The following is an 11,869-nucleotide window of genomic DNA, read 5'->3' as shown; positions in this document are numbered from 1 at the left end:
GGCCGTTGATAAGACAGCGTGTTGTAACGTCGTCAAAGGGACGAGGGTTACGTAATGTCCAACAGTCCCGTAACAATCTAAAAACCTCATTTCTTACTCCAATTACCGACTCTGTCACTTGTGGGAACGTTTTGTTTAATAGTTGTAGCCCGATGTTCTTGTTCTCACTTTGGTGAGAAGCGAATATTACTAACCCGTAAGATTAACATGCTTCTTTATGTTGCATGTTAGCCGCTTTTTTTAAATCACGAAGTCCTATATTCGGATATATTGAGTCAAAATAATTTCTTAACCCGTTGCGTAAAATAGAATTTGGGTTCCCCGCAATATATGCGTCAAAGTAAACACATCGTAACTTATGGATTTCCCAATGTGATATCCCCCATCTTTCGAACGAAAGCCTTTTATAAACCAAGGCATTCTTGGAACGTTCTTCGAATGTCTTACAAACAAATCTCGCCTTAAATAGTTGTGCCGAGGAATTCTGACCGACTCTAGACAAGATTTCATCAATCATGTCTCCGGGTAGGTCTCTTAAAATATTGGGTTGTCTATCCATTTTGTGTTTTTAAACTGTAAAATAGACAAAAGTTAGATTCAAAAAAAAAAATACTTATTAATACAGGCAATTTTTACATATATCATAAAGCATAAGCACACTATATTACATATATTACACCACACGAATACAACTATCTTATTCCGACTCGCTCGTTTCTTCTTCTTCGGTTTTGGTTCGTTTTGCCAAGTTTCTAGGGATATATGATGTTCCCCTAATACGAGCCGTCGTTTTCCACATTGGTTTAGAAAAACCTGGTGGTTTAGAGGTTCCCGGGTTATTGTCACAACTTAAGAAATACGGGTGTTGACGATACATATAAAGTTCATCGGGTTTGAAATCAAATTTCTCTATTTTTATGCCCTTTCCCTTATTATTCTCTTTTGCCTTATTAAATTGTGTTGGGGTAATTTCTATAACATCATCGGAATCCTTGTCGGGATCCGATTCAACGGAGAATTGGTAATCCTCCCAATACTTTGCTTCCTTGGCGGAAACACCATTGACCATAATTAAATTTGGTCGGTTGGTTGAGGATTTTCTTCTACTTAACCGTTTTATTATTTCCCCCACTGGTTCTATTTCTTCTTCCGGTTCCGATTCTTCTTCCGGTTCCGATTCTTCTTCCGGTTCCGATTCTTCTTCCAGTTCCGACTCTTCTTCCGGTTCCTCTTCGGGAACTTGTGAATCAGTCCACGAATCATTTCAATTTACATTTGACTCTTCATTATTATTAGGTGAGTCAATGGGACTTGTTCTAGAGGTAGACATCTATCACATAATATCAAACAAATTAAGAGATTAATATATCACATAATATTCACATGTTAAAAATATATAGTTTCCAACAAAATTTGTTAAGCAATCATTTTTCAAGTAAACACGGTCGAAGTCCAGACTCACTAATGCATCCTAACAAACTCGATAAGACACACTAATGCAAAATTCTGGTTCTCTAAGACCAACGCTCGGATACCAACTGAAATGTCCCGTTCTTATTGATTAAAAACGTTCCATATTAATTGATTTCGTTGCAAGGTTTTGACCTCTATATGAGACGTTTTTCAAAGACTGCATTTATTTTAAAACAAACCATAACCTTTATTTCATCAATAAAGGTTTAAAAAGCTTTACGTAGATTATCAAATAATGATAATCTAAAATATCCTGTTTACACGCGACCATTACATAATGGTTTACAATACAAATATGTTACAACGAAATAAGTTTCTTGAATGCAGTTTTTACACAATATCATACAAGCATGGACCCCAAATCTCGTCCATATTTAAGTATGCGACAGCGGAAGCTCTTAATAATCACCTGAGAATAAACATGCTTAAAACGTCAACAAAAATGTTGGTGAGTTATAGGTTTAACCTATATATTATCAAATCATAATAATAGACCACAAGATTTCATATTTCAATACACATCCCATACATAGAGATAAAAATCATTCATATGGTGAACACCTGGTAACCGATATTAACAAGATGCATATTTAAGAATATCCCCATCATTCCGGGACACCCTTCGGATATGATATAAATTTCGAAGTACTAAAGCATCTGGTATTTTGGATGGAGTTTGTTAGGCCCAATAGATCTATCTTTAGGATTCGCGTCAATTAGGGTGTCTGTTCTCTAATTCTTAGATTACCAGACTTAATAAAAAGGGGCATATTCGATTTCGATAATTCAATCATAGAATGTAGTTTCACGTACTTGTGTCTATTTTGTAAATCATTTATAAAACCTGCATGTATTCTCATCCCAAAAATATTAGATTTTAAAAGTGGGACTATAACTCACTTTCACAGATTTTTACTTCGTCGGGAAGTAAGACTTGGCCACTGGTCGATTCACGAACCTATAACAAATATGTACATATATATAAAAGTATATTCAAAATATATTTACAACACTTTTAATACATTTTGATGTTTTAAGTTTATTAAGTCAGCTGTCCTCGTTAGTAACCTACAACTAGTTGTCCAACGTTAGATGTACAGAAAAAAATTGATATATATTATCTTGAATCAATCCACGACCCAGTGTATACACGTCTCAGGCTAGATCACAACTCAAAGTATATATATTTTTGGAATCAACCTCAACCCTGTATAGCTAACTCCCACATTACTGCATATAGAGTGTCTATGGTTGTTCCAAATAATATATACACATGGGTCGATATGATATGCCAAAACATTTGCATACGTGTCTATGGTATCCCAAGATTACATAATATATTAGAATACATGTATAATACAATATAAGTTAGCTAGGATATGATTAATATAGATTTGTTACCAATTTTCACGTTGCTACAACAAGAAAAATTATCCAATCTTGTTTTACCCATAACTTCTTCATTTTAAATCCGTTTTGAGTGAATCAAATTGCTATGGTTTCATATTGAACTCTATTTTATGAATCTAAACAGAAAAAGTATAGGTTTATAGTCAGAAATATAAGTTACAAGTCATTTTTGTAAAGGTAGTCATTTCAGTCGAAAGAAAGACGTCTAGATGACCATTTTAGAAAACATACTTCCACTTTGAGTTTAATCATGATTTTTGGATATAGTTTCATGTTAATAAGAAAAATCATTTTCCCAGAAGAACAACTTTTAAATCAAAGTTTATCATAGTTTTTAATTAACTAACCCAAAGCAGACCGCGGTGTTACTACGACGGCGTATGTCCGGTTTTACAGTGTTCTTCGTGTTTTCAGGTTTTAACACATTAAGTTAGCATATCATATAGATATAGAACATGTGTTTAGTTGATTTTAAAAGTAAAGTTAGAAGGATTAACTTTTGTTTGCGAACAAGTTTAGAATTAACTAAACTATGTTCTAGTGATTACAAGTTTAAACCTTCGAATAAGATAGCTTTATATGTATGAATCGAATGATGTTATGAACATCATTACTACCTCAAGTTTTCTGGATAAAGCTACTGGAAATGAGAAAAATGGATCTAGCTTCAAAGGATCCTTGGATGGCTTGAAAGTTCTTGAAGCAGAATCATGACACGAAAACAAGTTCAAGTAAGATTTCCACTCGAAATAAGATTGTTATAGTTATAGAAATTGAATCAAAGTTTGAATATGAGTATTACCTTGTATTAGAAAGATATCTTACTATAAATAAGAAAGATTTCTTGAGGTTGTATGATCACTCTACAAGATTTGAAGTAAGCTAGCAAACTTGGAAGTATTCTTGATTTTATGAAACTAGAACTTGTAGAATTTATGAAGAACACTTAGAACTTGAAGATAGAACTTGAGAGAGATCAATTAGATGAAGAAAATTGAAGAATGAAAGTGTTTGTAGGTGTTTTTGGTCGTTGGTGTATGGATTAGATATAAAGGATATGTAATTTTGTTTTCATGTAAATAAGTCATGAATGATTACTCATATTTTTGTAATTTTATGAAATATTTCATGCAAGTTGCCAAATGATGGTTCTCACATGTGTTAGGTGACTCACATGGGCTGCTAAGAGCTGATTATTGGAGTGTATATACCAATAGTACATACATCTAAAAGCTGTGTATTGTACGAGTACGAATACGGGTGCATACGAGTAGAATTGTTGATGAAACTGAACGAGGATGTAATTGTAAGCATTTTTGTTAAGTAGAAGTATTTTGATAAGTGTCTTGAAGTCTTTAAAAAGTGTATAAATACATATTAAAACACTAAATGTATATACATTTTAACTGAGTCGTTAAGTCATCGTTAGTCGTTACATGTAAATGTTGTTTTGAAACATTTAGGTTAACGATCTTGTTAAATGTTGTTAACCCATTGTTTATTATATCAAATGAGATGTTAAATTGTTACATTATCATGATATTATGATATATAATATATCTTAGTATGATATATATACAGTTAAATGTCGTTACAACGATAATCGTTACATATATGTCTCGTTTCGAAATCATTAAGTTAGTAGTCTTATTTTTACATATGTAGTTCATTGTTAAAACACTTAATGATATATTTACTTATCATTTAACATAATTAACCAAGTGTATAAATATTTTAATATGATTCATATGTACCTAGTAAGACGTTGTTATAACGATAATCGTTATATATATCGTTTTCGAGTTTCTTAATTTAATAGTCTCATTTTTATGTATATAATGAAATGTCCCGTTCTTATTGATTAAAAACGTTCCATATTAATTGATTTCGTTGCGAGGTTTTGACCTCTATATGAGACGTTTTTCAAAGACTGCATTCATTTTAAAACAAACCATAACCTTTATTTCATCAATAAAGGTTTAAAAAGCTTTACGTAGATTATCAAATAATGATAATCTAAAATATCCTGTTTACACACGACCATTACATAATGGTTTACAATACAAATATGTTACAACAAAATAAGTTTCTTGAATGCAGTTTTTACACAATATCATACAAGCATGGACTCCAAATCTCGTCCTTATTTAAGTATGCAACAGCGGAAGCTCTTAATAATCACCTGAGAATAAACATGCTTAAAACGTCAACAAAAATGTTGGTGAGTTATAGGTTTAACCTATATATATCAAATCATAATAATAGACCACAAGATTTCATATTTCAATACACATCCCATACATAGAGATAAAAGTCATTCATATGGTGAACACCTGGTAACCGACATTAACAAGATGCATATATAAGAATATCCCCATCATTCCGGGACACCCTTCGGATATGATATAAATTTCAAAGTACTAAAGCATCCGGTACTTTGGATGGGGTTTGTTAGGCCCAATAGATCTATCTTTAGGATTCGCGTCAATTAGGGTGTATGTTCCCTAATTCTTAGATTACCAGACTTAATAAAAAGGGGCATATTCGATTTCGATAATTCAACCATAGAATGTAGTTTCACGTACTTGTGTCTATTTTGTAAATCATTTATAAAACCTGCATGTATTCTCATCCCAAAAATATTAGATTTTAAAAGTGGGACTATAACTCACTTTCACAGATTTTTACTTCGTCGAGAAGTAAGAATTGGCCACTGGTTGATTCACGAACCTATAACAATATATACATATATATCAAAGTATGTTCAAAATATATTTACAACACTTTTAATATATTTTGATGTTTTAAGTTTATTAAGTCAGCTGTCCTGGTTAGTAACCTACAACTAGTTGTCCACAGTTAGATGTACAGAAATAAATCGATAAATATTATCTTGAATCAATCCACGACCCAGTGTATACGTATCTCAGTATTGATCACAACTCTAACTATATATATTTTGGAATCAACCTCAACCCTGTATAGCTAACTCCATCATTCACATATAGAGTGTCTATGGTTGTTCCGAAATATATATAGATGTGTCGACATGATAGGTCAAAACATTGTATACGTGTCTATGGTATCTCAAGATTACATAATATACAATACAAGTTGATTAAGTTAAGGTTGGAAAAGATTTGTTACCAATTTTCACGTAGCTAAAATGAGAAAAATTATCCAATCTTGTTTTACCCATAACTTCTTCATTTTAAATCCGTTTTGAGTAAATCAAATTGCTATGGTTTCATATTGAACTCTATTTTATGAATCTAAACAGAAAAATTATAGGTTTATAGTCGGAAAAATAAGTTACAAGTCATTTTTGTAAAGGTAGTCATTTCAGTCGAAAGAACGACGTCTAGATGACCATTTTAGAAAACATACTTCCACTTTGAGTTTAACCATAATTTTTGGATATAGTTTCATGTTCATAATAAAAATCATTTTCTCAGAATAACAACTTTTAAATCAAAGTTTATCATAGTTTTTAATTAACTAACCCAAAACAGCCCGCGGTGTTACTACGACGGCGTAAATCCGGTTTTACGGTGTTTTTCGTGTTTCCAGGTTTTAAATCATTAAGTTAGCATATCATATAGATATAGATCATGTGTTTTGTTGATTTTAAAAGTCAAGTTAGAAGGATTAACTTTTGTTTGCGAACAAGTTTAGAATTAACTAAACTATGTTCTAGTGATTACAAGTTTAAACCTTCGAATAAGATAGCTTTATATGTATGAATCGAATGATGTTATGAACATCATTACTACCTTAAGTTCCTTGGATAAACCTACTGGAAAATAGAAAAACGGATCTAGCTTCAACGGATCCTTGGATGGCTCGAAGTTCTTGAAGCAGAATCATGACACGAAAACAAGTTCAAGTAAGATCATCACTTGAAATAAGATTGTTATAGTTATAGAAATTGAACCAAAGTTTGAATATGATTATTACCTTGTATTAGAATGATAACCTACTGTAAGAAACAAAGATTTCTTGAGGTTGGATGATCACCTTACAAGATTGGAAGTGAGCTAGCAAACTTGAAAGTATTCTTGATTTTATGTAACTAGAACTTGTAGAATTTATGAAGAACACTTAGAACTTGAAGATAGAACTTGAGAGAGATCAATTAGATGAAGAAAATTGAAGAATGAAAGTGTTTGTAGGTGTTTTTGGTCGTTGGTGTGTGGATTAGATATAAAGGATATGTAATTTTGTTTTCATGTAAATAAGTCATGAATGATTACTCATATTTTTGTAATTTTATGAGATATTTCATGCTAGTTGCCAAATGATGGTTCCCACATGTGTTAGGTAACTCACATGGGCTGCTAAGAGCTGATCATTGGAGTGTATATACCAATAGTACATACATCTAAAAGCTGTGTATTGTACGAGTACGAATACGGGTGCATACGAGTAGAATTGTTGATGAAACTGAACGAGGATGTAATTGTAAGAATTTTTGTTAAGTAGAAGTATTTTGATAAGTGTATTGAAGTCTTTCAAAAGTTTATAAATACATATTAAAACACTACATGTATATACATTTTAACTGAGTCGTTAAGTCATCGTTAGTCGTTACATGTAAGTGTTGTTTTGAAACCTTTAGGTTAACGATCTTGTTAAATGTTGTTAACCCAATGTTTATAATATCAAATGAGATTTTAAATTATTATATTATCATGATATTATCATGTATGAATATCTCTTAATATTATATATATACATTAAATGTCTTTACAACGCTAATCGTTACATATATGTCTCGTTTAAAAATCATTAAGTTAGTAGTCTTGTTTTTACATATGTAGTTCATTGTTAATATACTTAATGATATATTTACTTATCATAGTATCATGTTAACTATATATATATCCATATATATGTCATCATATAGTTTTTACAAGTTTTAACGTTCGTGAATCACAAGTCAACTTGGGTGGTCAAATGTCTATATGAAACATATTTCAATTAATCAGGTCTTAACAAGTTTGATTGCTTAACATGTTGGAAACATTTAATCATGTAAATATCAATCTCAATTAATATATATAAACATGGAAAAGTTCGGGTCACTACAGTACCTACCCGTTAAATAAATTTCGTCCTGAAATTTTAAGCTGTTGAAGGTGTTGACGAATCTTCTGGAAATAGATGCGGGTATTTATTCTTCATCTAATCTTCACGCTCCCAGGAGAACTCGGGTCCTCTACGAGCATTCCATCAAACCTTAACAATTGGTATCTTGTTTTGCTTAAGTCTTTTAACCTCACGATCCATTATTTCGACGGGTTCTTCGATGAATTGAAGTTTTTCGTTGATTTGGATTTCATCTAACGAAATAGTGAGATCTTCTTTAGCAAAACATTTCTTCAAATTCGAGACGTGGAAAGTGTTATGTACAGCCGCGAGTTGTTGAGGTAACTCAAGTCGGTAAGCTACTGGTCCGACACGATCAATAATCTTGAATGGTCCAATATACCTTGGATTTAATTTCCCTCGTTTACCAAATCGAACAACGCCTTTCCAAGGTGCAACTTTAAGCATGACCATCTCTCCAATTTCAAATTCTATATCTTTTCTTTTAATGTCAGCGTAGCTCTTTTGTCGACTTTGGGCGGTTTTCAACCGTTGTTGAATTTGGATGATCTTCTCGGTAGTTTCTTGTATAATCTCCGGACCCGTAATCTGTCTATCCCCCACTTCACTCCAACAAATCGGAGACCTGCACTTTCTACCATAAAGTTCTTCAAACGGCGCCATCTCAATGCTTGAATGGTAGCTGTCATTGTAGGAAAATTCTGCTAACGGTAGATGTCGATCCCAACTGTTTCCGAAATCAATAACATATGCTCGTAGCATGTCTTCAAGCGTTTGTATTGTCCTTTCGCTCTGCCCATCAGTCTGTGGATGATAGGCAGTACTCATGTCTAGACGAGTTCCTAATGCTTGCTGTAATGTCTGCCAGAATCTTGAAATAAATCTGCCATCCCTATCAGAGATAATAGAGATTGGTATTCCATGTCTGGAGACAACTTCCTTCAAATACAGTCGTGCTAACTTCTCCATCTTGTCATCTTCTCTTATTGGCAGGAAGTGTGCTGATTTGGTGAGACGATCAACTATTACCCAAATAGTATCAAAACCACTTGCAGTCCTTGGCAATTTAGTGATGAAATCCATGGTAATGTTTTCCCATTTCCATTCCGGGATTTCGGGTTGTTGAAGTAGACCTGATGGTTTCTGATGCTCAGCTTTGACCTTAGAACACGTCAAACATTCTCCTACGTATTTAGCAACATCGGCTTTCATACCCGGCCACCAAAAATGTTTCTTGAGATCCTTGTACATCTTCCCCGTTCCAGGATGTATTGAGTATCTGGTTTTATGAGCTTCTCTAAGTACCATTTCTCTCATATCTCCAAATTTTGGTACCCAAATCCTCTCAGCCCTATACCGGGTTCCGTCTTCCTGAATATTAAGATGCTTCTCCGATCCTTTGGGTATTTCATCCTTTAAATTTCCCTCTTTTAAAACTCCTTGTTGCGCCTCCTTTATTTGAGTAGTAAGGTTATTATGAATCATTATATTCATAGATTTTACTCGAATGGGTTCTCTGTCCTTCCTGCTCAAGGCATCGGCTACCACATTTGCCTTCCCCGGGTGGTAACAAATCTCAAAGTCGTAATCATTCAATAATTCAATCCACCTACGCTGCCTCATATTCAGTTGTTTCTGATTAAATATGTGTTGAAGACTTTTGTGGTCGGTATATATAATACTTTTGACCCCATATAAGTAGTGCCTCCAAGTCTTTAATGTAAAAACAACCGCTTCTAATTCCAAATCATGCGTCGTATAATTTTGTTCGTGAATCTTCAATTGTCTAGACGCATAAGCAATCACCTTCGTTCGTTGCATTAATACACAACCGAGACCTTGCTTTGATGCGTCACAATAAATCACAAAATCATCATTCCCTTCAGGCAATGACAATATAGGTGCCGTAGTTAGCTTTTTCTTCAATAACTGAAACGCTTTCTCTTGTTCATCATTCCATTCAAATTTCTTCCCTTTATGCGTTAATGCAGTCAAGGGTTTTGCTATTCTGGAAAAGTCTTGGATGAACCTTCTGTAGTAACCAGCTAGTCCTAAAAACTGGCGTATGTGTTTCGGAGTTTTCGGGGTTTCCCACTTTTCAACAGTTTCGATCTTTGCCGGATCCACCTTAATACCTTCTTTGTTCACTATGTGACCGAGGAATTGAACTTCTTCCAACCAAAATGCACACTTTGAAAACTTAGCGTACAATTCTTCCTTCCTCAATACTTCTAACACCTTTCTCAAATGTTCACCGTGTTCTTGGTCATTCTTTGAGTAAATAAGTATGTCATCAATGAAAACAATGACAAACTTGTCAAGGTATGGTCCACACACTCGGTTCATAAGGTCCATGAACACAGCTGGTGCATTAGTTAAACCAAACGGCATGACCATAAACTCGTAATGACCGTAACGTGTTCTGAAAGCAATCTTTGGAATATCATCTTCTTTCACCCGCATTTGATGATACCCGAAACGTAAGTCAATCTTTGAATAAATAGACGAGCCTTGTAGTTGATCAAATAAGTCGTCGATTCTCGGTAGTGGGTAGCGGTTCTTGATGGTAAGTTTGTTCAACTCTCGGTAGTCGATACACAACCTGAATGTACCATCTTTCTTCTTGACAAACAAAACAGGAGCTCCCCACGGTGATGTGCTTGGTCGAATGAAACCATGCTCTAAAAGTTCTTGTAATTGGCTTCGCAGTTCTTTCATCTCGCTGGGTGCGAGTCTGTAAGGAGCACGAGCTATTGGTGCAGCTCCTGGTACAAGATCTATTTGAAATTCAACGGATCGATGTGGGGGTAATCCCGGTAATTCTTTCGGAAATACATCGGGAAATTCTTTTGCAATGGGAACATCATTGATGCTCTTTTCTTCAGTTTGTACTTTCTCGACATGTGCTAGAACAGCATAGCAACCTTTTCTTATTAGTTTTTGTGCCTTCAAATTACTAATAAGATGTAGCTTCGTGTTGCCCTTTTCTCCGTACACCATTAAGGGTTTTTCTTTTTATCGTATAATGCGAATTGCATTTTTGTAACAAACGATCTCTGCTTTCACTTCTTTCAACCAGTCCATACCGATTATCACATCAAAACTCCCTAACTCTACTGGTATCAAATCAATCTTAAATGTTTCGCTAACCAGTTTAATTTCTCGATTCCGACATATATTATCTGCTGAAATTAATTTACCATTTGCTAATTCGAGTAAAAATTTACTATCCAAAGGCGTCAATGGACAACTTAATTTAGCACAAAAATCTCTACTCATATAGCTTCTATCCGCACCCGAATCAAATAAAATGTAAGCAGATTTATTTTCAATAAGAAAGGTACCCGTAACAAGCTCCGGGTCTTCCTGTGCCTCTGCCGCATTAATATTGAAAACTCTTCCGCGGCCTTGTCCATTCGTGTTCTCCTGGTTCGGGCAATTTCTAATAATGTGGCCCGGTTTTCCACATTTATAACAAACTACATTGGCATAACTTGCTCCGACACTACTTACTCCGCCATTACTCGTTCCGACACCATTTGTTCCTTTCGTTCTATTAACCCCTGGTCCGTAGACCTCACACTTCGCCGCGCTATGACCATTTCTTTTACACTTATTGCAAAATTTGGTGCAGAACCCCGAGTGATACTTTTCACACCTTTGGCATAGCTGCTTCTGATTGTTGTTATTGTTGCGGTTATTATTGTTGTTGGGATGATTGTTGTAGTTGCTGTTGTTGTTGTTGTTGTTGTTGTTGGGCCATTTGTTGTAGTTGCGATTGATGTTGCGATTGTTGGGATAATTGTTGCGATTATTGTTGTAATTGCTGTTGTTGTTGTATTGGTGATTCTTATCACCGTTTTCCTCCCACTTTCTT

The sequence above is a fragment of the Rutidosis leptorrhynchoides genome, chromosome 9, assembly GCF_046630445.1.
Source record: "Rutidosis leptorrhynchoides isolate AG116_Rl617_1_P2 chromosome 9, CSIRO_AGI_Rlap_v1, whole genome shotgun sequence".
NCBI classification, from domain to species: domain Eukaryota; kingdom Viridiplantae; phylum Streptophyta; class Magnoliopsida; order Asterales; family Asteraceae; genus Rutidosis; species Rutidosis leptorrhynchoides.
The sequence above is the reverse complement of the archived record's forward strand: the minus strand, read 5'-3'. Positions refer to the sequence as shown.